We start from the raw sequence: 25313 nt of genomic DNA, 5'->3' as shown, positions 1-25313 counted from the left end.
ACGTTCTCCAGAACAGATCCCATACTGAGTCATAAATGAGTCCTCAACAAGTACAAAAAGATCAAGATCATACCATGCATATTTTTGGATCAAAATGCCATGAAACTTGAAGTCAACCACGAGACAAAAAAAATTGGAAAGCCCTCAAATACATGGAGGTTAAAGAACATCCTACTAAAAAATGAATGGGTTAACCAGGATATTAAAGATGAAATTTAAAAATACATGGAAGCAAATGAAAATGAAAACACAACAGTCCAAAACTTTGGGATGCAGCAAAGACAGTCTTAAGAGGGAAGTATATTGCAAAACAAGCCTATCTCAAGAAGCAAGAAAGGTCTGAAGTACTCAACCTAACTTTACACCTAAAGGAGGTAGAAAAGGATGAGTAAAGGGCAAGTAAAGCCCAAAGCCAGCAGAAGAAGGGAAATAAGAAGGGGAATAATAAAGATTAGAGAGGCACCTGAGTGGTTCAGTCGATTGGGCGTCTGACTTCGGCTCAGGTCATGATCTTGCCTGTGAGTCTGTGAGTTCAAGCCTACATTGAGCTCTGTGTTGACAGCTTAGAGTCTGGAGCCTGCTTCAGATTCTGTGTCTCCCTCTCTCTCTCTGCCCCTCCCCCTGCTTACTCTCTGTCTTTCTCTCTTACTCAAAAATAAATAAAATTAACATTAACATTAAAAATTTTTTAAGAAATAATAAAGATTAGAGCAGAAATAAGCAATATAAAAACAAACAAAACAACAAAGTAGAACAGATCAATGAAACTAAGAGCTGATTCTTTGAAAGAATTAGTAAAATTGATAAACCTTAGCCAGATTTATCAAAAAGAAAAAAGAAAGGACCCAAGTAGATAAGATCATCAATGAAAGAGGAGAGATCACAACCAACACCACAGTGATATTTGTATTTCATAAGAGAATACTATGAAAAATTAATGCCAATAAACTGGGCAATCTGGAAGAAATGGATAAACTCCTAAAAACACATAAACTACTAAAACTGAAACAGGAAGAAATAGAAGTTGTGACAAGACCTATTACTAGCCAAGAAATTGAATTAGTAATCAAAAATCTTCCAACAAACAAAAGTCCTGGCCAGATGGCTTCCCAGGGGAATTCTATCAGACATTTAAAGAAAACTTAATATATATTCTCCTGAAACTGCTCCAAAAAATAGAAATGGAAGGAAAACTTCCAAGCTCATTCTACGAAGTCAGCATTACCTTGATTACAAAACCAGACAAAGATCCCACTGAAAAGGATAAATATAGGCCAATATCCCTGATGAACATGGATGCAAAAATTCTCAATAAATTACTAGCAAATTGAGAGGCTCCTGGGTGGCTCAGTTGGTTAAGTGTCCAACTCTTGAGTTCAACTCAGGCTATGATCTTACAGTTCATGAAATTGACCCCTACATCAGGCTCTGTGCTGATAGTGTGGAGCCTGCTTGAGACTCTCTCTCTCCCTCTTTCTCTGTTCTTCCACCATTCACATGTGTGCACTCTTTCTCTCTCTCTCTCTCTCCCAAAATAAATAAATAAAAATTGAAAAAAATACCAGCAATTTTAGTTCAACAGTACATAAAAAGAATTATTCACCATGATCAAATGGGATTTATTCCTGGGTTGCAGGGTTGGCTCAATATTGCAAATCAATCAATATGATACACCACGTTAATAAAAGAAAGGATAATAGGGCTCTTGGGTGGCTCAGGTGGTTAAGCATCTGACTCTTGATTTTGGCTCATGTCGTGATCTTAGAGTTCGTGAGATTGAACCCTGAGTCAGACTCTGTGCTGTTAGATGGAACATATCTCAACATCATAAAGGTCATATATGAAAGACCCACAGCTAATATCATCCTCAATGTGGAAAAACTGAGAGCATTTCCCCTATGGTCAGGAACAAGACAAAGATGTCCACTCTCACCATTACTATTTAACACAGTACTGGAAATCTTAACCTCAGCAAGACAACAAGAAGAAATAAAAGGCATCCAAATTGGCAAGAAATAAGTCAAATTTTCAGTATTTGCAGACAACATGATACACTATGTAGAGAGCCTAAAAGCCTCCACCAAAAAAATTGCTAGAACTAATACATGAATTCACCAAAGTCTTAGTATATAAAATCAATGTGCAGAAATCTGTTGCATTTATAAAGGCAATAAGAAAGTAGCAGAAAAAGAAATCAAGGAATTGATCCCATTTACAATTGTACCAAAAACAACAAGATATTTAGGAATAAATCTAACTAAAGAGGCAAAAGATCTATACTCTGAAAACTTTAGAAAGCTTATGAAGGAAATTGAAGATACAAACAAATGGAAAAACATTCCATGCTCATGGATTGGAAAAGCAAACATTGTTAAAATGTCTATACAACCCAAAACAATCTACACATTTAACGCAATCCCTCTCAAAATACCACCAGAATTTTTTGCACACCTACAACAAACAATTCTAAAATTTTTATGGAACCACAAAAGACCCCGAATAGCGAAAGCAGTTCTGAAAAAGAAAAACAAAACTGGAAGCATCATGATTCCAGATTTCAAGCTATATTACAAAGAAAGCTATAGTCATCAAGACAGTATGTTGCTGGCACAAAAACAGATACATAGAACAATGGAACAGAATAGAAAACCCAGAAATGGACCCACAACTATATGGTCAACTAATCTTCAACAAAGCATGAAAGAACATCCAAAGGAAAAAGGTGAGTCCGTTCAACAAATGGTGCTGGGAAAATTGGACGGCAACATGCAGAAAAATGAAACTAGACCACTTTCTTACACCATACACAAAAATAAATTCAAAATGGTTGAAAGACCTAAATGTAAGATTGGAAACCATTAAAATCCTACAGGATAAAAAACAGGTGGCAACCTCTTTGACCTCTACCATATCAAGCTTACCAGACACATTGCCGGAGGCAAGGGAATAAAAAGCAAAGTGAACTATTGGGACTTCATCGATATAAAAAGCTTCTGCACAGCAAAGGAAACAGTCAACCAAACTAAAAGGCAACCAATGGATTGAGAAAAGATATTTGCAAATGATGTACCCAAAAAGGGTTAGTATCAAAACTCTATAAAAAACTTATCAAACTCAACACCCAAAACAAATAACCCAGTTAAGAAATGGACAGAAGACAGGAATAGACACTTTTCCAAAGAAAAGCCATCCAGATGACTAACAGACATATAAAAAGATGCTCAACATCACTCATTAGGGAAATATAAATCAAAACCACAATGAGATTCCACCTCAACACAGGAAACAACAGGTATAGGTGAAGATGTAGAGAAAGGGGAACCTTCTTGCACCGTTGGTGGAATGCGAACTGGTTCCTCAAAAAACTAAAAATAGAACTACCCTACAATCCAGAAATTGCACTATTTACACAAAGGATAGAATAATACAGATTCAAAGGAGTGCATGCACCCCAATGTTGATAGCAGCATTATCAACAGCCAAATTATGCAGAAAGCCCAAATGTCCTTTGACTGATGAATGGATAAAAAAGATAGTGTGTGTGTGTGTGTGTGTGTGTGTGTGTGTGTGTGTGTGTGTAGGATATTACTCGGTCATCAAAAAGAAAAGAATGAAATCTTGCCATTTGCAACAACATGGATGGAGCTAGAATATATTATTCTAAGTAAAATAAGTCAATCAGAGAAAAACAAATACCATATCACCCATATTTGGAATTTCAGAAATATAACAGATGAACATATATGAAGGGAGTAAAAAACAGAGAGAGGGAAACAAACCACAAGAGACCCTTTAGGATAGAGAACAAACTGAGGGTAGGTGGAGGGAGGTGGGTGGGGGATGGGCTAGATGGGTGATAGGTATTAAAGAGGGCACTTGTGATGAGCATCAAGTATTGTATGTAAATTATGAATCACTGTACTGCCCTCACATCAATATTGCACTGTATGTTAATTAACTAAAATTTAAATAAAAATAAAAAAATAAAGTCACCAGAAAAAAGGAAAAAAATTAAAAACCTTTCAAATATATAATTTTAGTTTTTAGCACGAATAGCAAAAACAATGTAGATATACTGAAAATACTATTTAATAATCTCCAACTTTTCAATTAATTTTTTTCTGATAGTGATTTTTAAATGGTGCAAGGGAAAAATCCTCCTTTTTCATTTTTAATAAAAAATATAAATGCATTTGCTGAATGCAGTCTACACATTTCCCCCTCCTGTCTACTGTTTTAAAGTCAGGGACAAAAATAAAAGTATTCAACTGAGGCCTTAGAGCTTGGGGAGTAGCCTGTTTTGTGCTGCTAAGAGATAGAAATTTCAAAGGTAGAGTCCAGATTCTAGGATCATGATTCAACAAGATTTCTGACATTTGTTATAAGCTAATGAGGCTCTCAGTATCTTACCCCCCAGCAAACTGAAAGCATGCTAAAGGACTTTAACTGCCAGGAAAAATCCAAACCCAGCCAAGAAGGTCCTGTGATTATTTGACTTCTAAAGCAAGTCCCAGTCGCCTCTAAACTTGCCAACAAAGTGTTTGGCTAAAGCAGTGATGCCCTGGTGTAATTAGGCAGGATTCTTGCCTGCAAAGAATAGAATATTGCTTAAGCAATAAAAGATTTTTATTTATTTAGGTCACTCAGGTAATACTGGCTTGAGGCACAGCTAGATGAAGTGCACAAATACTGTCCCTCAGACTTTTCCCATGCGCCAGGCATGGAGGTCCCCAAGCACCCCAAACCTCATAACCTACTAGCCTAACAGCTCCAGCTGTGTAAGATCTTCCCTAAAACCTCTTGAGAGGAGTTCTGAGGAGTCTGACAGCCCTGGTTTTTAGCATCATGTGCCCATCTCTACAGCTGGAAGAAAGACTAAGATGTGCAATTATACCCAAATATATCTCCCTGGGATTTGCTTCCTTGAGATCTCAGGTTCTGTGATCCGAATGTCACCAGCTAGATCCCAAGACCTGGCCTTTAATGCCCACCTGCTTATAGCCACTAGCTTTGTCTTACAGACCCTTTGAGCTAAACCTGACTCACACCTGCACAGATGGACCATGGAGTGACGTCCGCAATGACCCACAATCTCCTTACCTCAATATAAAACTGAAATCTCCACCCAAGGAGGAGCCTCAGCCTCATTTATATAACATACAATGTGTGCACAGGCATGCTTCCTTAAGGTGTATGTGTGACGTTATGCCCACCTCTACATAGGGTGACAAGGCTTCTCCATCTAAATATTCTTCCTAAACCTAAACAAAAGGAAGCCATTCACCCTCTCTCGGGAGTCACAGCTTTGGAAGCAATTCTCCACGATCAATTTATTTGCTTCAAATAAAAGTTTTCTCAGTGCGACAGCTCATCCTGGTGCAGTTTCTGACTCATCAAGGAGTGAACTCACTTTGGTCCACTTACAAGAAGGGGACCCTATGCTGGGCAACAAAACATAGAGGTCTTTATACCTCCAAAAGAGGAATGCTCTCATCTGTGCCACTCTCAGGAGCTGCCAGGGATGCTGACAGACCAGGGAGATAGTCCTGGCAGTCAGAACCTGAAAAGAAATCAGTCTGTCCATGGAAGAAATCGGCCCACTAACAAAGCAGGGGAATCCTTATATACCTATCCACCAGATGTAGTGCCTCTCACCAAAACACAACTTCATTGCAACTTCAGTTCTAAAACACAAAGGAATTTTTTTTTATTGTAGTTAAAGTTGAATAAGGACAAATTCCAGTGTCACGTGTAAAGATTTAAAAAACTAGATTTACTGGGAAAACATACAAATCAGAGATTAGAACTAAAAGCCATACAGTCTGCATTCTCTGGTCATCACAAAGAGAGGTCTGCAGAAATCAGCTCCACAGGGGCACCTGGATGGCTCAGCCAGTTACAGGTCCAATTCTTGATTTTGGTTCAGGTCATTGTTATGCCCAGAATTCCTGATCCCCAAAGACCACCAGTGAGCCGAGTCCGATGCAAAAGCAAAGAGCCTTTATTCGAGCTAGCTCGAGCTCAATCCCCTACCTGCACCGACGCAGTGGTAAGACGCCGCCGGAGAGAGAGAGCATGTTTCAAAAGCACAAAGGTTTTATAGGGATCTAGGGGCAGTTGGGGGGTGATGGTCGTGGCCTTAGCCGATTGGCTGGGGAAGGGTCAGAGTCCCCTTGCGCAGGTTGCCGGGCATGGTTTGAACAGGAAGTTTGAACAGGTGAGCAGGAAGTTACTCAAGGGGAGGAGGCATGGTCTGAGGTTTGAGCGGGAATTTCTTTCTGCGGTTTTCCCGGAAAGGGGGCCATGTCGGGGACATAGTCACTCAAGATGGAGGACACAGAACAAAATGGAGTCGGACGGTCTAGGTCCGCTCTTTCAGTCATGATCTCACAGTTTGTGAGTTCAAGAGTTCAAGCCCTACGTGGGACTCTGCACTGACAGCTGGGAGCCTGCTTGGGATCCTCTCTCTGCCCCTCCCGTGCTCGCACTCTCTCTCTCTCTCTCTCAAAAGTAAATAAATATTTGTTTGAAAAAAAGGAAAGAAATCAGCTGCATATACTGCCGGACACACCACAGGTCCCTGTCCCCCAGGGAAGGATCCTGACTCTCTACAGTCTTAAAAGGCAATCACGATAATAAGTTTTGGATACGGAGTATAAATAGAAAGGATTTGAGCATGAAACAGGTTGACTATAAATGCCAACAAAGCTGAAGGTTGTCTGACATGCCAGTGACCATCACCAGATCACTGGTGAGCAGCGGGCTGCTGCTGCTGCTGCTGCTGGAAGAGGGTCCCCATGACTATGGGTTCAGGCACAGTCATTCCTGCTGGGGGAGGAGGAGCCCCTGTATGCAAGTTTCTGAACAACTTTCCACTTCCCTTCCAATATGTAATTTGTCATTTAGCTTTCAATTGCAGGGTCAAGAAGAGCCATGTTCAAACCTGACTTGGAGAAATAAATATCACCCAAAGATGCTGGACCTGGAACAGAATAGAGAAACTAGAGAGGTTGTCTCCCTTTAGAGAGCATTTAAGTGTGGGTTTTTGCTGTTGCTCTTGGTGTTGGGTGTGGGATCACTTGTAATGTGACTGGAACGTTTCTAGAACTGGAAGAGTGAAAGGAAGGCTGGCAGTGGGGGTGTCAGGCTCTGTGGTATGCTGGGCAGTCAAGGCATGACAAGGTCTGGGCAATGGCCGTTATTGTTCTGGCTGTCCCATAGGCTCCCTGTGGGGTGTTTTACCTCCATCCTTCTCCTCCTGCCAAGAGGTTCAAGAGGCCTAGCTATTCCTTTCCTCCTTTCTGTAGACACCACGATTGAGTTATCCAGAGGCCGACATGCAGCCTAAGCAGCTCCAAGCAGAATCATTCCCTGGAAGTAACTGCCCTGCTCAGAAATTTATAGTGACTTCCTATTAGAATTAAATCCAAACTCCTTACCAAGGCCTGTGAAAACTGCACAATTTGACCCCTACTTCTATTCCCTCCTCTCTTCCTCATTGTTTGCTGTCCTACAATCCTTCAACACATTCCAGCCCTACCAACTTTCTCCTGTATCAAACTCTTTGTATTCTCTTCTTTGGGACTCTTTTCATGTTGAGTTTTTCTTTGGCAACTTTTTATTTATTTATTTTTTGCTTTGATAACTTTTAAAACATAATTTCAAACTTACAGAAAAGTTAAAAGAATAGGAAAACGAATTCCTGTATACCAATTATCCAAATTTGTCAATTGCCACATTTTGCCCCATGTGTTTTTTTTCCTCTGTATATATATTTTATATGTGCCTTTTACTTAAAACCACTTGAGTGTAAGTTGGAGACATTATGCATCTTTACTTCTGAATCCTTGCATGTTTCTGTCCTAAAAGTAAGGCCATTCTCTTCCAGAACTGGATGGAAATTATCAAAATCAAGACATTTAACATTAATACAACACTATTATGGACTCCACCTTCCATATTCAAATTTCATCAATTGTCTCAATGGTAGCCTTTATGGTAACTTGGTTTCCACTCCATTATCTCATACAATGTTTCATTGTTATATCTCTTTACTATCCTTTTATCTGGAAAGGTTCTCAGATTTTCCTATCTTTCTAACTCATCCATACATCACAAATAGGGCAGTAGCTTTAATCGCTATCAACTGTAGTCAATGCATCGTTCTGATATCATGTGACTTCAGACTCCCAGAGCTTAGATACGTCTCTCTGTAGACAGTTCTTTACAAGAATTGTTATGTAACCTGAAAGACCATGATCATAAAGGCAAGGTCACAGGTCCCCTCCTAGGAGTACCCTCCAGGAAGCATACCATTTCCACTCTCTTGTCAGCGTCTGGCTCATGCTCCTTCTCGAGTCTGGACTGTGGTTATCCTCCTAGCCAAGGACCCCTGCACACAGCTGGCTGTGCTGCCAACAATTAGGTGCCTGTGGAATCACCTCAGACCCGCTGCCGCCACCCCTCTCACACCAGCCTCTAACGCTGTGGTTCTCAGTGTGGCCGTACATCAGAGCTGCTTTGAAAACTGTGGTGCCCCATACCAATTTCATATGCTTTTCTGGAGAGGTTCAAGTGGGGTTACTCCTCTCATTTTATAAGCGTGGATAAAGGTTTTGCTTACTTCTCTTTATCACAGCTGAAACCAGGTTCTGCCTTTTAACTTTACTGAAGACAGGAATAAGTAAAAGGAATTACAACATTAACAAACAGTCCTTCCCTTAAGGCTACTTTAGACAGCAGCTGTCATTTCTATATAAGGCAACTATCTGAGTTCAGGCTTCCTCTGTCAATTTCATGGGGGGGCTTTTGCAGGGTGTCTCCATGTGTAGCTTCTGGCCTGCCTCTTTGGGGCAGAGAAAAGATCTCTTGTATGACAGACATTAGAATAAGCTAGCCTCCTATATGTGTTGTAATTTATCACCGTTCATTTCTCTTCCCAAAAAGTTCACAGATTTTTTTAACATTTATTTACTCAACTAATATTAAGTTCATAAAACCAACCAAATTTTGCTTGCTGGTTTCTATCTTTAAGGTCACATTTAGAAAAGTCTACCATTGTAAGGTTATATAATTATTCATTTATTTTTTCAGTAATTTTATTATTTCAATTTTTAATAGCTAAAACTTTGATCCATCTAGAAATTGGATGGTACTTGGAACAGAGTAAGAATGTAAATTACTTTTTAATGTTGGGTCAATTATTACCAAAAAGGATGTCAAATTCACTCTTTCCTTTCCTTACTGATCTGAAATATTACAGAATTCTTATACTACATAACTTAACCTGTTTCTGGATTTTCTAGCCTCACTGATCTGTCTTTATCTTCCTCTTCCAACATCAGGCAATTTTAGTTTTAATTGTATAGTGTGGCTTTGCCCACTTCCTTTTTTTTTTTTTTTTTCAGAAAAAAATGTTAACTTTTATTTAATATTTAGTTATTAAAATTAACTTTAGAGCCACTTTGGAAAGCTGGAATTTCAATGGCAATTGCCTTCTATTTATAGATTAATTTGAGGAGAATTTACTGCTTTATAGTATTATGACTTTGCGCCCCAGAACTTAATCGAGAGCTTAAGCAAGCGTCTTTTATGTTCCTCTGCTTATTTTGAAGTTTTCTTCAAGAAAAACTTGAGCCTTTTGTCAGATTCATTTCTAAGTATTTTCTAATTCGATTTTAAAAAAAAAAAAAAAAAAGAAAAGAAAAAAAGTAAAGACCTTCACTGTCCTGTCTTAATTTCAACATATGATCTTAAGCTCTTCAGCTACAGATTCTCCTACACAATAGTTTTTAAGGATTCTGAAGTGGGAAAAAAGACTTTTGTACACCAAAATACTAAATACTTGGGTTAATGGAGTGGTGTTATGGGGTTTTTTTCTTCAGTCATTTCTGACTTTTCTTGATCTTATCTTTATATTTTATTTATTATTTTTTTAATGTTTATTTATTTTTGAGAGAAAGAGACAGAGCATGAGTGGAGGAGGGGCAGAGAGAGAGAGGGAGAGACACAGAATCCAAAGCAGGCTCCAGGCTCTGAGTAGTCAGCACAGAGCCCAACGTGGGGCTCAAACTCACAAATGGTGAGATCATGACCTGAGCTGAAGTTGGAGGCTTAACTGAATGAGCCACCCAGTCACCCTTTATGTTTATATTTTAGAATATATTTAAAGTATGAATGAGGAGCCTGAAAAAACCCAAAACTCCCATTTTTTCCATACATAACTTTCGTGTATTATGTTATAGCTGCAAGCATTTACATTCTCTAAGACATTTTGTTAGTCACCCCAACTAGATTATAAATGCCTTGAATCTTTTTTTCCTGCACCTTCTACTATATCTTTCATGGCACCAAGTATTATGAAAATGGTAAGGGCCTAGTAAATCCTTCCCTAATGAGTTTATCAGATCAATTTAATGACTGAGGCAAAAGCTGGAGGGAAAGAACTGCAAAACGTGATATGGCATTTCAAGATAACTTCTATGTAACCTTGTTTTGTTGTTTTGTTTTGTTGTTTTGTTTTGTTTTGTTCATGTGGTTCTTGTGTGTATGTCTACATCCGCAGTGAGACTGTAAGCATCTGACGAATGGGAGCTATCTCTCATAATCCTGACTTTTATGTTCTAGTTACACAGTTTGGGCACATCAGAGCCAGTTCAGGGAATGCTACTAAATCCTAAACTGACAAATAATGAAACCTTATATGCTAAAGAACCAAGCCAGGAAGCAAAAAACGTCAAATATAGAACCGAGTATATATTAACATTCCTAAGCATGCATTTTTAGAGATTTTATTCCACATTGTAGATAACCGAAAGGGTCTCAGTCCCCTGAGGGAAGGGATTTTAGCAAAATAAGCATTGGGCAGGGGGCAGAGGTCCCCATTTTTTATTACTTCGTAGAGTGCAAGAAAGTAACAGAGGAACTGTAATACAAAAAAAGAAATCTGTAGGTAATAAATTCATGGAAAGTTAATTACAAATGTATGTAGATGGATCACTTCTTTGTTCTTGTTCTGAGTCTGGTAATGTCATATATAATCTAGATTATTTTCACAAATAATCAAGTTAGCTATATTTTACGTAGAACTACATAAACTCAAAATGTCATTAAAAAGCAGAGTCAATATTCTGAAACACCACAAGATGGTGATGTTACTCCATTTAAAATGTCTTTTTTTTTTTTTTTTAACTGAACTTTCTCCAGAGGGCTTAACTTCTGCTTTTTTGTGTGTGAAAAATTAATATTGCAAGATCATCCATGCTTCCAAATGGAAGAATCATGTAAAATCAAAAACACCTATGTAACAAAATTATAGTAGGATTTCCACCTTAAAATGGGACAGTGGTGTGTGAATCATGTCTGTGTTTCTGCTGGCTGTAGGCTTTTGTCTTTTATATGGAGCTTCATGTTGTGTGTGTGTGTGTGTGTGTGTGTGTGTGTGTGTGTGATCTTCCAGATATCTATTATCTTTTCCCTTTGTTCCTCTGTTGCTCTGTATGTATGCCTCCCCTGTTGTGATTTGATATGTCACTGTAATTGTCTCTCCCATTAAATTGTGTCTAATACCTGATTGCAACCTCAGTGTCAAATAAATGTGTGTCTGCATTCATCTTGTAAACAGGTTGATATGTCGTTTTTACTACTTCTTCATATCTTCTGTTTTTTCATTAAAAAAATATTAATACAGCCGTGGTATCTGGGTAGTCCGTAACTAGGCTCAAGAAGTATTTTTTTCTTTTCCCTTTAGTTTGGCTCTCCTTTCTCCATTTCTTTCCATAATATTCACTAAATGTTTGATTTTTTTAAATTACTTTTTATCAAACTAAATTCGGAAGTAGGAAAACATTTTACATGTTTTATATGTTCCCGTGTGTGTGTGTTGGGGGGGGAAGGGTGTTCATGGATTTTTTTTTATTCCTTTGGAGGCCTTCCTTGTACTTGAAATAAGAGAGGTTTCCCCATTCAATTGATTTATGTGGTTTATGGACACTGACTTAAATAGAACAGAAAAAAAAAATCTCATTTTGATCCATTATATAAATCAGGAATTACTGTCTGCAAAGAATATTTAAATTGGTTTTCTCTGTAAAATTTTTCTACAAGCGACTTCTCTACCTGATTACATTTCATATTTTAATCTAATCTGATGCTAAATTGCCTCTTTCTGCCATCACATTCATGAAATAATGAAATGTTTTCTTTTTAAAAAGTAACTACGTCCTTCTCACCACTCCTGTTGGAACATTCCAACATCATATTGGGGGTCTCAGCTAACACAATAAAACATAAAGGAAACAAAGCACACAGTTTGGATAAGAAGAAATAAAACTGCCTTTGTTCACAAGTGGCATGATTACTTATGAACAAGATCTGAAAGAATTAACAAAAAAAATTGGAACTAAGACTAATAAATGATTATAGAAGGTTGCAAGATAAGGTTAATATAATTTCTTTCCTATGTACCAGAAATGAATAACCAAAATTTGGAATTAGAGGCATAACACCATTTACATTAGAATCAACCTAAAATCTACATGAGGAAAACTAAGACTCTGGTGACAAAAATTTAAAAAGGTGTAAATAAATGGAGAGATATTCAAGGTTCAAGGGTAGGAAGATTCAATATCATCAAGTTATCAATTCTTCCCAACTTGATCTATAGATTCAATGAAATCTCAATCAATATCCCAGCATGTTATTTTGTGATATAGACAAACTGATTCTACAGTTTAAATGGGAGGCAAAAGAATCAGAATAGCCAGCACAATTCTGAAGTTGAAGAACAATAAAAGAATTAACACCACATGACTTACTATTAAGCTATAGTTATCAAAATAGTGTGGTCTTGGTAAAAGAATAGACAAATAGATTAATGAAATAAAATAGGGATCCCAGAAATAGACCTCATAAATATAGTCAGCTCATCTTAGACAAAGGAACAAAAACAATAAAATATACACAGGACACTCTTTTCAATAAGTTGCACTGGATCTACTGGACATATACATGCAAAAAATAAATAAATCTAGACATGGGTCTTACACCCTATACAAAAATTAACTCAAAATCTCTTATAGACCTAATAGTAAAATACAAAATTACAAAACTTCTGTAAAATAATATAGTAGGAAACCTAGGGTGAAGACTTTTTTTAGACACAACTCCAAAAATATGATCCATGAAAGAAAGCATTGGTAATTTAGACTTCATTAAAATTAAAAGCATCTGCTCTGCAAAATACACTGTTAAGAAATGAAAAGCCACAGAAAATATTTACAAAACACAAATCCGATAAAAGAATTGTATACAAAATACACCAAGAACTCTTAAAACCCAACAATAAGAAAACAACCAATTAAAAAGTAGGCAAAGTATCTAAACATACATCTCCCAAATAAGATATATAGATGACAAATAAGCTTATGAAAAGATGCACAACATCAAATATCACTCGGGAATTGCAAATTTAAAAAATGAGACCTCTGCATACCTATTAAAATGGCTAAATGTGAAACACTAAGAGTGTAGAGCAACAGGAACTCTCATTCATGGCTGATGGAATGCAAAATGGTACAACCACTTTGGAAAACAGTTTAACAGTTTTTTACAAAGCTAGCTAACCATAGTCTTACCATATGATTCAGCAGTGGTACTCCAAGATAATTACCTAAATGAGTTGAAATTTTATGTCCACTCAAAAACCTACATACAAATGTTAATAGCAGCTTTATTCATAATTGCCAAAAGTTGGAAGGAATCAAGATGTCCTTTAATAGGGCAATGTAGAAATTGTGGTACATCCATACAATGGAATTTTACCCAGTGATAAGAAGAAATGAGCTATCAAGCCACGGAAAGACATGCAGGAACATTAAATGCGTATTGCTGAGGAAATAAGCCAGTATGTAAATGCTGCAGTGTATGATTCCAGCTATATAACATTCCTGAAAAGGCTAAACAATAGAGAGTAAAAAGATCAGTGACCTCCAAGCGTTCAGAGAGAGCAAGGAAAAGAGGGAGTGATTAAAGAAGGAACACCAGATTTGGGCGGCAGTGAAAGGATTCCGTACGACACTGTAAGGGCAGACACGGTGTTACCCATTTGTGAAAACACTTAGAACTGTGCACCACAAGGAGTGAACCCTAATAAACTGTGGACCTTAGTTGATAATAATGCATCATTATCAGTTCCTTGATGATAACAAATGTGCTACACTAAAGCAAGAGGTTAATAACTGGATAAACTGTAAGGAGGGTACGGTAGGAAAAGATGGTATGTGAGAACTCTGTACATTCTGCATAATTTTTCTATTAATCTAGAGCTGCTCTAAAAATAAGATCTATTAATTAAAAAAACCAGGGAACAATGTTGCATTTTAGATATTTTTTTTATCATTATCTTTTCTATTCTCTTTCATCATTCAGGCATGAAGGAAAAAATAATCTCATTTTTTAAACTTGCTCTGTCCAAAGTGTATGATAATACATGAAACCATGCCATACCTCTTAGGGGACAAAAAACATTCAGAATTTATTTTGGTATTAAGATTAAAGATTAAGACCAACTTCCAGGTAAGCCACATGTAAGCTTTAAGAGCAAGTGTTTTCGTTCCAATGATTTTGCAGAAATGAGAGAATGAGGTGTATGATTTGAAATATTCAAATCCTTGAAGGTTTCTGCACTAGCATTAAATGAAAACTAACAGCATAGTTTCAACTTCTTGTTTGATATCATTAATGTACAAATGATCTTTGCCAGAGCTCCTTCCCTTATTGCAATGGCCTTCTTCACTGCTTTCTCTCCAGCAGCTTTGTTTCCCGGCCCCTGTATGGCCTTCCCAGCTTCAACCACATGGAAGCCATGGAATACAGAGGAGAATGCTTGCTGGAGGGTTTAACGATTTCCTGTCCATATCACAGGGCTCCTTCCCAGTCCTGCATATACAAGCAGACACCCATGGCTGGGTACATCATGTGCCATATGTACACATTGCTGTCCTCAAACACGGAGCTCATCTTCTGGCTGAGCTCACAGATATTCAGCAGCTCGCAAAGGCATTTGTAGTGCTTGGCCCCCCAGAACTTCTCCAGGACATTGCGTGCATATCTGATCATGTCAGAGATTATTTCCGCCTTTGGGGGAATGGCTGAGCTTCTGGATTTCCAATTTGGCCTTATCCTTGTCTTTGGTGGTATACTCCTGGCACTGACAGGTAAAGTAGTAAGACTCTCTTCACAGGTCATTCCTGTCTTCTGTTGGGTACAGGTCAACATAGCTGATACAAACCTCCTCTCCCAGGTTGATATCCTGTACAGCTCTTACTTCTGCCAGGATCCCCTTGTAGGTCACAATGACAGTGGGGCAACAACTATGATTCATCAGTGCAACCTCAGGAAATATTGCCCGGGGAAATATCCCAAATGAGAAAGCTCTGCCTCTTCAGTTGTAAAGCCATTACAGTGAAACTGTGCAAAGAGTACCACCAAGTTATCACTGCCAGGGAACTGGAGGTGCTTGGAGGGAAAGTGACGAAGAGCAGCAATGTCACCTGAATTAAGTCCTTCTACTCATTGTCTGATTTATCCGGATGTGATTCAAACTCCTTCACAGCCAACAATTTCTCTGAAGGTGTTTTTTCTGGGTGGATCTTCTGTTTGGCCGGAATCCTTGCAGTTAGCCTTACCATCTCTGAGGGATTCCAGTCCAACCCCCGCCCCCCGAAAAACAACCCATGCAAGAACATTCCATCTTGTGCATAAGCCAATCATCTTTCTAACAGTGTCTTTCGGACACTCCCTGTTGCAGTAAAATGCCTGCTTGCATCTTCCACATTTGAACAATCCTTTTTTTCCTGGCAAAGCAGTACTTGCAGTGGTTGCTGCATTCCTTGACTGTGAGCATGTGGGCGTAGGCCTGGAGGGGAGGACAGAGTTCCCCACGTGGAAGGGCTCTGACCCACATCCCCTGCCTCTTGCCCAGGCAGTAGAAGCACTCCAGGCCACTGTGGTCTGCAGCCATCAAGCGGGCAGTGGGACCGCAGCACCAGAGCAATGGTTCCTCCTCCCTGTGAGCTATTACTGGAGAGGTGTCACCCAATGCTGCAGGGCTGAAGAGTTCTAATACTTTTTAATGACTATTCAGAGTAGTTGTGTGAAATTAACTGGAGCGCTATTATAACACTGTTAGTTTCAAAGGAAACTCTGCATAACGTGCATACATCTAGGTGGTCTAATCATTTAATATACTTAGTACGTTTTAACAGATTTTAACAAGACCTTTTCATGAACTATAGGGTCCAAGGTCCTATTGTTCGATGTGGAAAACTCTAGTGAACATGATCTTCATACTGAGGACATACTTATGAGCCTAAACTCCTTGACAAGGGCTGTATCTTATGTAAGATATTCTATCCCAACTAGCCTTATGTATATACTTAAATGTTTGTCAAATAAATAACAGAATGAATGGATGAATGAACGAATGCATATGTGAGTTGTATAACAACTCATGATTTAATCCTTTCTATTGATTCCTAATTTTCATTTACAGCCAATAAATAATGTGATATTTGCTATTCCTCCACTTGACTCCATTGAGCAAAAGATAGTCATAAGCCTCATCTACAAATTCTTTGATGCACCTTCACTAAAAATTTTAAAGGGAGTCAGAAGCTGTTAATATTAGCATTTTAGTTAGAAGTTCAAATGGAAATCTATTATCATAAAGAATATAAGTCTCACAACAAACCATTTTTACATGTTGTTAATTAGACAAAAAAGGTTTACATGAGTTGTCATAAAATACTAATTGATACTTATTTGTGCCATCACAATTTGAGGTTTTCATTTATATGTTTCTTAAAAATGGCAAAAAAAAAAAAAAAAAATAGGGGGCCTGGGTGGCTCAGTCAGTTAAGCATGCGACTTCATCTCAGGTCATGATCTCATGGTTCTTGAGTTCGAGCCCCGTGTCAGGCTCTGTGCGGACAGCTCAGAGCCTGGAGCCTGCTTCAGATTCCGTATGTGTGTCTCTCTCTCTCTACTCCTCCCCTGCTCATGCTCTCTCTCTCTCTCCCTCAAAAAAAAAAAAAAAAAAAGTTTTATTAAATGGGAAACAAAATTCTGTAATATTGAAATTGTTCAAAAATGAATCCAAATATTGGTTTATAAACTTGAGATTAAAACTATGTTTTAGGGAACTATATTTGTTAGAAAACATATTCACATAAATTGCAATCTATGTTGACATAGGGGGTTAGTTTTATCTTATTAATAATGAGTTTATTATGACCTCACTGAGATAGCTCAAACTAACCAATAAATATAAAGATTATGTAGATTTTATTAAAATTAGAGAATTAGCTAAATGTCATCTCTGGTTGTAAATACTAATTTTACAGATAAAAATGATTACAAGTTTAAAATACAATTCAAACTCCAAATGTACTTAGATTGTTGGATACCTAGACCGATTTGGATGGCACAAAGGAAAGTGGCTGTATTGGAAACTTTGCAGACTTGAGATTTAAAAAAACTTTAGACTAGTGAAAAGAATCCATATCAGGAACAAGGCCACTCAGGGATTATGTTGCAAGGGAGAAGAACATGGTAGAGCTGCTACACCGAATGCTAAGAAATACCTCCAATTTCAATAGGAAGAGGAGTCTATGAAGGAAAATCAGAAAGAATAGCCAGGCTAGTGTTGTTGAAACATTTCTGAACTTCTACCATTTACTTCTTCTATCTTATTATATCTACTTCTTTTTGTCATTTATTAAAATTGCAGAATAACAAATGAGAATCAGTGTGCAAGGCATACAGATTCTCTTATCTAGAAAGGTTACATAGTACGTGGTTAATAATACCAAATAGAAAATAAGCACAATACACAGCTTTTTTTTTTTTTAACAGATTTTTTGTATCATCTCTTACTAGCTGCTTCACTGTGGGGGATAAGCTTGGGAATCCCCTGGGCTTATACCAATGGGTTAACAAGGCATAAAGAAATACAAAGCCATAAAACGCTCACACCTCAGTTTGGGTAAACCAGATTGGCACTCCAAGAATAGGGGGATGCAAAGACACCCCGAGAATAGGGAGGCACAAAGGCGCCAGGAATAAGGAGTTGCAAAGGCACCCAAACTAGAGAGAGGGTGCAGAGCCCCCAAACTAGAGAGGGAGAGACAAAGTCCTGAAATAGAAATGGTGCAAAGGTGCCAAATACATACGTATATGAAATAAACAAGATTAGATGTTCAGGGTGAAAGCACGCCCAATTTAGTACTATAGCAGAAAAGTTGCTTTCACAGGAGGATAGGGCCAGGTTAGGTAAATTGGTGAATTAGACTATGGACCCCTGCGCTGCAGGCAAAGCATCCCAGAGCGGAGACGGTTAACAAAAGAAAAGGTGCCTTGTTAACCCTGAGGTTATTCCCCCTGTCTGTCTCATCCCCTAGGCTGGCAAAGATCAACAGGCATGGAGCCTCCTGTCTGCTGTTAACAACCATCTACCCATCTACCCAGCTCCTGGATTTTGTTCTATATTGACCCAAACCCCAAATACTGTGTATTTTCAAACCCCCCTCTTTTCCCTCACATCCCAAGTTAATGTTCCTAGTTTGTCTCTTTGTACACACTCATCACGTTTGTAAGCCTTCTGATCTGAATAAATATGGGGCAAGGACCCTTATTTGAGGCTCTTGTCTTTTCCCAGACATTAGCCATCTCTTGCTTTAATCCAGCATCCACTCTTTTGCTGGCCAAGAGAACTTTAGACTTAGAGTCTACGACACTTCACCTTAGGTAAGTTAGTAAGCCTCTCCATGCCCGTTTCCTCTTCAGTAAAAGAGACACTACTATGACTTATACTACCTGCATCATATCACAATATTGCTGTGAAGAATAAATTACATACATGGAAATAATCTAGCAGGGTGATTTGCACATAGTAAATGCTCAATGGATGATATCCATTATTATTGTAGCATAGTAATTTTATTTTTATTTAAATTCAAGTAGTTAATATACAGTGTAATACTGGTTTCAAGAGTAAAACCTAGTGATTCACTACTCTCATAGAACACCCAGTGCTCATCCCAAAGAGTGCCCTCCTCAATGCCCAACACCCATCTTGCCTATCCCCCCTGCTCACCCTCCCTCCATCAACCCTCAGCTTGTTCTCTGTATTTATGATTCTCTTATGGTTTGTCTCCATCTCTGTTTTCTTATTTTGCCTTCCCTTCTCCTATGTTCATCTGTTGTATTTCTTAAATCCCACATGAGTGAAATCATGTATTTGTCTCTTAATATAATACACTCTAGTTCCGTCTACATTGCTGTAAATGTCAAGAGTTCATTCTTTTTGATTGTTGAGTAATATTCCAGTGTGTGTGTGTGTGTGTGTGTGTGTGTGTGTGTATACATCTTCTTTATCCATTCATCAATTGGTGGACATTTGGGTTCTTTCCATAATTTGGCTATTGTCAATATTGCTATAAATATTCGGGTGCATGTTCCCCTTCAAATCAGCATTTTCATATCCTTTGGATAAATACCTAGTAGTGCACTACTAGGCAGTTAGTAATTATAAATGGATGAGAGGAAAAGGTCAATCTTGTCCTAAGTGCCAGAAACAACAAGTCCTTATGAAATTCAATTTAAACAAAAAAGGTTATCGAAAGAGTCATATTATCTGTCTCATTATGTTTGTTGTCTAATTCTTTCTGGATTTCTTTTTTTTTTTTTTTAGATTCTATAATTAGGCATATTTTGATGGCAAAATGTGGTTCTTTGAAACCACAGAAATCAAAGGGAAGATTTACATTCCAAAACCCACCATACTTATTGTAAAAGCTAGATCCCCAAGTGTTAAAACAGTGTCTGATATATAGTTAGCACTGAGTAAATATTCACTGAATGCATAAATGAAAGCTTCTGAAGTATTTTTATTCCTGTTTGGAATTTGATCAGTACTCTCCCTACAACTCTTCAGTGTAAAAGAATCATGGAGCGTTGGAGCTGAAAAGGGCATCTCATCCAACAACCAATGCAGTGACTGACCCTCTTCTAACAGTTTAGTGAAGGGCAGTCTAATTAGCTCTACTAGTTCCAGAGGAAGTTCTTTATATCTGGAGACAACTCTAGCACCAATTTAAGCCTTTTATTGAGCCACAAACTCACTCCCTGTTGTTAGCTGGTCCATAGGGAAATAAAACAATTTGGTTGTATGTTACCATGAGCTAAGAACAATATATAGCTGTCTCTTGCTAAGTTCCAAGTACTTAGAGCAGTGTCAGGCATATGTAAGTCTCCTGTAAATATTCACTAAGTATTATACTGTTAATGTACACTTCGTTAATTACTGGTTGATTTTTAACCATTCAAGCATTTTCTACATTGGCTCCCACAAACCACATTCTTGTCCATCCTACACATTTTGTGTTGAGCAGATTTGGGAAAAAGGACACCATCAGTCATCTTTAATAAACTTTATTTCATTAGATGATAGAATTTATCACAGTCATTCATGCTTGGATTTTTTTTTCCTTTAGTATATTTTTTTAAATGTTATTAAATGCTAAAGATTAGGAAAAGGTGTCCTAATCTGGTAAACAGAAAATAAATGTCATGAACATCTACTTTTATTTTGAAGCTTTTGTGTATTATGCTTTTTAAAAATGCTATGTAACTTTTTATACTGTTATGAACTAATAAGAAATATATTGAACACTTGAAAATTAATTTTGTCTTTAGAATACCTGCAAGGCTCTTTGTCAACCCAAATCAGGATTAGCCTAATTATATCCTAATTGGGGTAAATTCATATATTCAAGCTAGTTAACCAAGAATGATGACAATAGCTTGGTTAGAAGGCAACTCTGTCAAGCTATAGCATATATAGCTGTTAATGCATCTATCATGACTATAAAAGTAAAACAAAAAAAGTATTAAAGACCAGGCATCTTTGCAATTCAAGAAAATATCCATTATGTTGGGAGAGCTTTTATGAAAACTCAGTTAAAATTAAACTCCTATAGTAGATATTTTAATACTTATAGAGTCTAATCATTATTGAACATTTTTCTTCAACTTTCTACTTTTATTTGTATTTGAATTTTTTTCTATTTTAAAACCATCAAATCATCTCTAGGTAATATAAAATGGGTATTGTAAATAAATATCTTAACTGTCTGTGAACAAGAATATTTGTTATCACTTATATAAATCAATGAATAAATGTTATGTGTTATATGCATTTCAAAATGACAATCTCAAAATAATTCTGGTTTTAAAACCAATTTGAATGCTAAAACTCATCAAAAATCATCAACCTGGGGCGCCTGGGTGGCTCAGTCAGCTAAGCCTCCAGCTCTTGACTTCGTCTCACATCATGATCTCACAGTTTGTGAGTTTGAGCCCCACATCAGACTCTGTGCTGACAGCATGGAGCCTGCTTGGGATTCTCTCTCTCCTGCTCTCTCTGCCCCTCCTCCACTCATGTGCTTGGTCTCTCTCTCTCTCTCTCTCAAAAAAAAAAATATCAATAAAATTAAAAAAAGTTTTTTTTTTTTAAATCATCAATCTTTCTGAGTATCTCTCTTCATCACCTCATTGATCAATGAAGTAGTATAACCACCTAATATTAGTCATTTTTCTAACATACAAAATATATAAGGATTTAATTTCAAGTTCATAATTACACAAATCAAGAAGAAATTAGGGGATAATTATTTAAAATTTTGGTTATGAACTAGGTAAATATTCTTAGGTAGATAAATATTTGAGGTGAATGAATAAATGAACAAATAATAAAAGATAAGATGTCACAGTTACATTAAAGGAACTAACAAAGACCTCGAGTTAAAAGGGGGCAAATGTTTAAGAGACATCTGATTGTTTAATATATGAAACATAATTTTTCCTATTAAGATTAGATAACAGAAAATTCTGCTAATGAGGGCACAAATACAGCTTAAAAATTATTTCCTGGATAACTGATTTTTCCACATGGCATTCAATTATATTTCATTTGTTAAAACATCTGTAATACACAGAACCAAAGAAAGAAAGAAAGAAAGAAAGAAAGAAAGAAAGAAAAGCTAGTCCTACTTAAATCAAAGTAGGAAATAATAGTGGTGTTTAACTATATGATCAAATGCAGCCTTGTTTTCAGTTCCCATGGAGCCCTCATACATCTCTGCAACAAAGACTTTTCTTTACATGCCTTATGCAAGAAAAGCCCTATTAAATAAAAGAATGAAATTTGGGCACTTGTTCCCCCTCACATATGTACTGACAATTCCATTACTTGTGTCAATTTCTAATGCTAGACAAATCCCTGTTACTTGTGTCAATTTATAATACTAGACAAATCCACACAGGGTCTTAGACATGTATAAAAAGGGAGAATGGAAGAGCTACTTGACTGCTTAATGCTATTTATTCTTTTAATTCCAGAATGGCATCAAATACCAATCATTTCTATTATCTTTTGTGAAAATGCTTTTAGTGAAAAGGCAGACTCCCACTGCTTTCTTTTCAGTAGTAAACTGAAACCATAAACTTCTCTCAACTTAAAATCATCCCAGTGTGATCATATTTGTTAAATAAGTTTTCAAAACGAATCTGCCATCATTGTTATTACTCCTGTTTTATTATTTTTCATTTCCTTCATTCAGAAAGAGACAAAAGATTATCCAAATGCTTGTCACTAATCTATTCAATATCCCCTTCCTCCTTTTCAGATTTTTTATCTGTTCCTTGAAACTTTATTAACTTTTCCATTAAATCTTAGTGTGTATACCTGAAAGGGCTTTTCTTTTCTTCTTTTCTTTTTTTTTTAACGTTTATTTATTTTTGAGACAGAGAGAGACAGAGCATGAACGGGGGAGGGTCAGAGAGAGGGAGACACAGAATTTGAAACAGGCTCCAGGCTCCGAGCTGTCAGCACAGAGCCCGACGCGGGGCTCGAACTCACGGACCGCGAGATCATGACCTGAGCCGAAGTTGGCCGCTTAACCGACTGAACCACCCAGGAGCCCCATGAAAGGGCTTTTCAACCACAATTGATCTTTTTATTGCTTCACTACCTTTAGGACTTAATTGAAATGTCCTTCTCTCCTTCAGGAATTTGTCCTTAAAGTAAGAATCTACAAATATTTCATAATTATACAATTGATCCTTGAAAAATGCAAGGTTTGGGGGCACTGACGCCCCACACAGTCAAAAATCTACATATAACTTTTGACTTCCCCCAAACTTAACTACTAATAGCCCTTACCAATAAACAGTTGATGAACATATATTTTGTATATTATATGTATTATACAGTGTATTCTTACAATAAATTAAGACAGAGAAAAGAAAATTAAAAGATAAAATACATTTACAGTACTGTAAAAAATTCTCATATAAGTGGACCCAAATACTTCAAACCCATTGTTCAAGGGTCAACTGTAATGTGGGGGGAAAAAAGTGTCTTCTGATTTAGAATGTGAGTAAAAGGGTTAGTCCCCACATCATATAGTAATAAGAGAAAGCAGAGAGCAATGAAAAAGGAATGCCAGAGCCCATTTGTATACATTGCCTCAACACATTGTGAATACCTAAAGTTGCAAATCTTGATCCTTATTATCCTTCCCTTCAACCACAAACTCCTACTGTTTCAATTAACTTACTCTCTCACTCTTATCATCTATGATGCCTCTGGTCCTTTAATCCTTCCTATTAATAATATAAAAACTAGCATTCATTCACAAAGTATTCTTCACTATTTTATTTATTCTTCCTAACAGTCTGAATTATTATCCCCATTTTAGAGATAATGAGACTCAGAGAGACTTAGAGACTCACCCAAGATCACACTGCCAGGACTTCTGATATCAGGATAAATGGAGATATTGGGTGCTTTAGTCTTATCTTTTTTTAAAAATTTTTTTTAACATTTATTAATTTTTAAGAGACAGAGTGCAAACAGAGGAGGGCCAGAGAGAGAGGGAGACACAGAATCTGAAGCAGACTCCAGGCTCTGAGCTGTCAGCAGAGCCTGATGTGGGGCTCGAACCCATGAACTATAAGATCATGACGTGAGCCGAAGTCAGATGCTTAACTGACTGAGCCGTCCCGGCGAACCTGCTTTATTCTTATATCAATCACATACATTATAGAAAAAGATACATAAAATATTAAAAGAATAAAGTATATCCATCCTAAAAATAAGAAGGTAAACTTTTGGAGGACCATAAATTATGCAGGAGAAAACTGTGTTCCATATAGTGAAATGGTGAAAGCTGGGAAGAGAAGTCCAAAGAAAACAAGCTCCCAAGTTCTCCATCTGACAGGTTATTATGTCCATTGCATATTCTATCAGTGGCTCCAACCAAACTTTAACATATGTTTCTATACTTCCCATAATATGTGCTATATAAGCAGAGACCATAGTGTTTTAGGCAATCTCAGCTGCATAAGGAATGCACAATTAACAATGTCCAAGTGTTGGAATAGTACCAACTCCATGAAAGACTACAAACTCAGTAAAGGTTAGGGAAGGGTCAGAGACTGTAGAGAATTCAAACTGTAATTTTCAAATAAGTAAAATTAATACACTTAAATAACAGATTATTGTCTATATGAAAGAATACGTACTTATGAAAAACAAGCAACTAGAAATTCTAGAACTGAAAAATGATAAATCTGGGACTTAAATACTGGTCTTCTGCTTCCAAGTTCCATATTTTCTCCTCTGATATCATAGTTAACCCCTACAAAGACATACAGGTGCATATACATGCTCATTTGCTTATTTATGTAGCTTCCTCATTACTTTGTCTTGATATATAGTCTTGACCTCATAGTCAATCAGAGGAACCTGTTATTCTCTTGTCTCCACATCTTCTCTGCACCTCGCAAATTCCTAGTCTTATGGTTCTCAACCTTAGCCGCATATTGAGAGATATGTGGAAACTTTAAAACTAACAAAACAAACACTATAGCCACCCTAGATGAACTAAATCAGATCCTCTTGGAGTTGGACTCATACACATATTCTTTTTAAAACTTCCTGGGGCACCTGGGTGGCTCGGTCGGTTAAGTGTCCGACTTCAGCTCGGGTCACGATCTCGCGGTCCGCGAGTTCGAGCCCCGTGTGGGGCTCTGGGCTGATGGCTCAGAGCCTGGAGCTTGCTTCCGACTCTGTGTCTCCCTCTCTCTCTACCCCTCTCCCGTTCATGCTGTGTCTCTCTCTGTCTCAAAAATAAATAAACGTTAAAAAAAATTTTTTTTAATTAAAAAAACCAAAAAAACTTCCTTACATG

At 37.3% G+C, this 25313-nt stretch overlaps 1 protein-coding gene and 1 pseudogene across 8 annotated transcripts in view; both read right to left on the bottom strand.

Moving 5' to 3' along the window:
- JRKL (JRK like) overlaps positions 1–25313 on the bottom strand; it is a 53366-nt gene that overhangs the window by 20328 nt on the left and 7725 nt on the right. The window lies entirely within an intron of this gene.
- On the bottom strand, positions 12435–25291 carry LOC125914827 (N-lysine methyltransferase SMYD2-like; annotated as a pseudogene).

This window comes from Panthera uncia, chromosome D1 (assembly GCF_023721935.1).
Source record: "Panthera uncia isolate 11264 chromosome D1, Puncia_PCG_1.0, whole genome shotgun sequence".
Taxonomy (NCBI): domain Eukaryota; kingdom Metazoa; phylum Chordata; class Mammalia; order Carnivora; family Felidae; genus Panthera; species Panthera uncia.
Note: the sequence above shows the minus strand (reverse complement) of the source record. Positions and strands in the feature narration are given on the sequence as shown.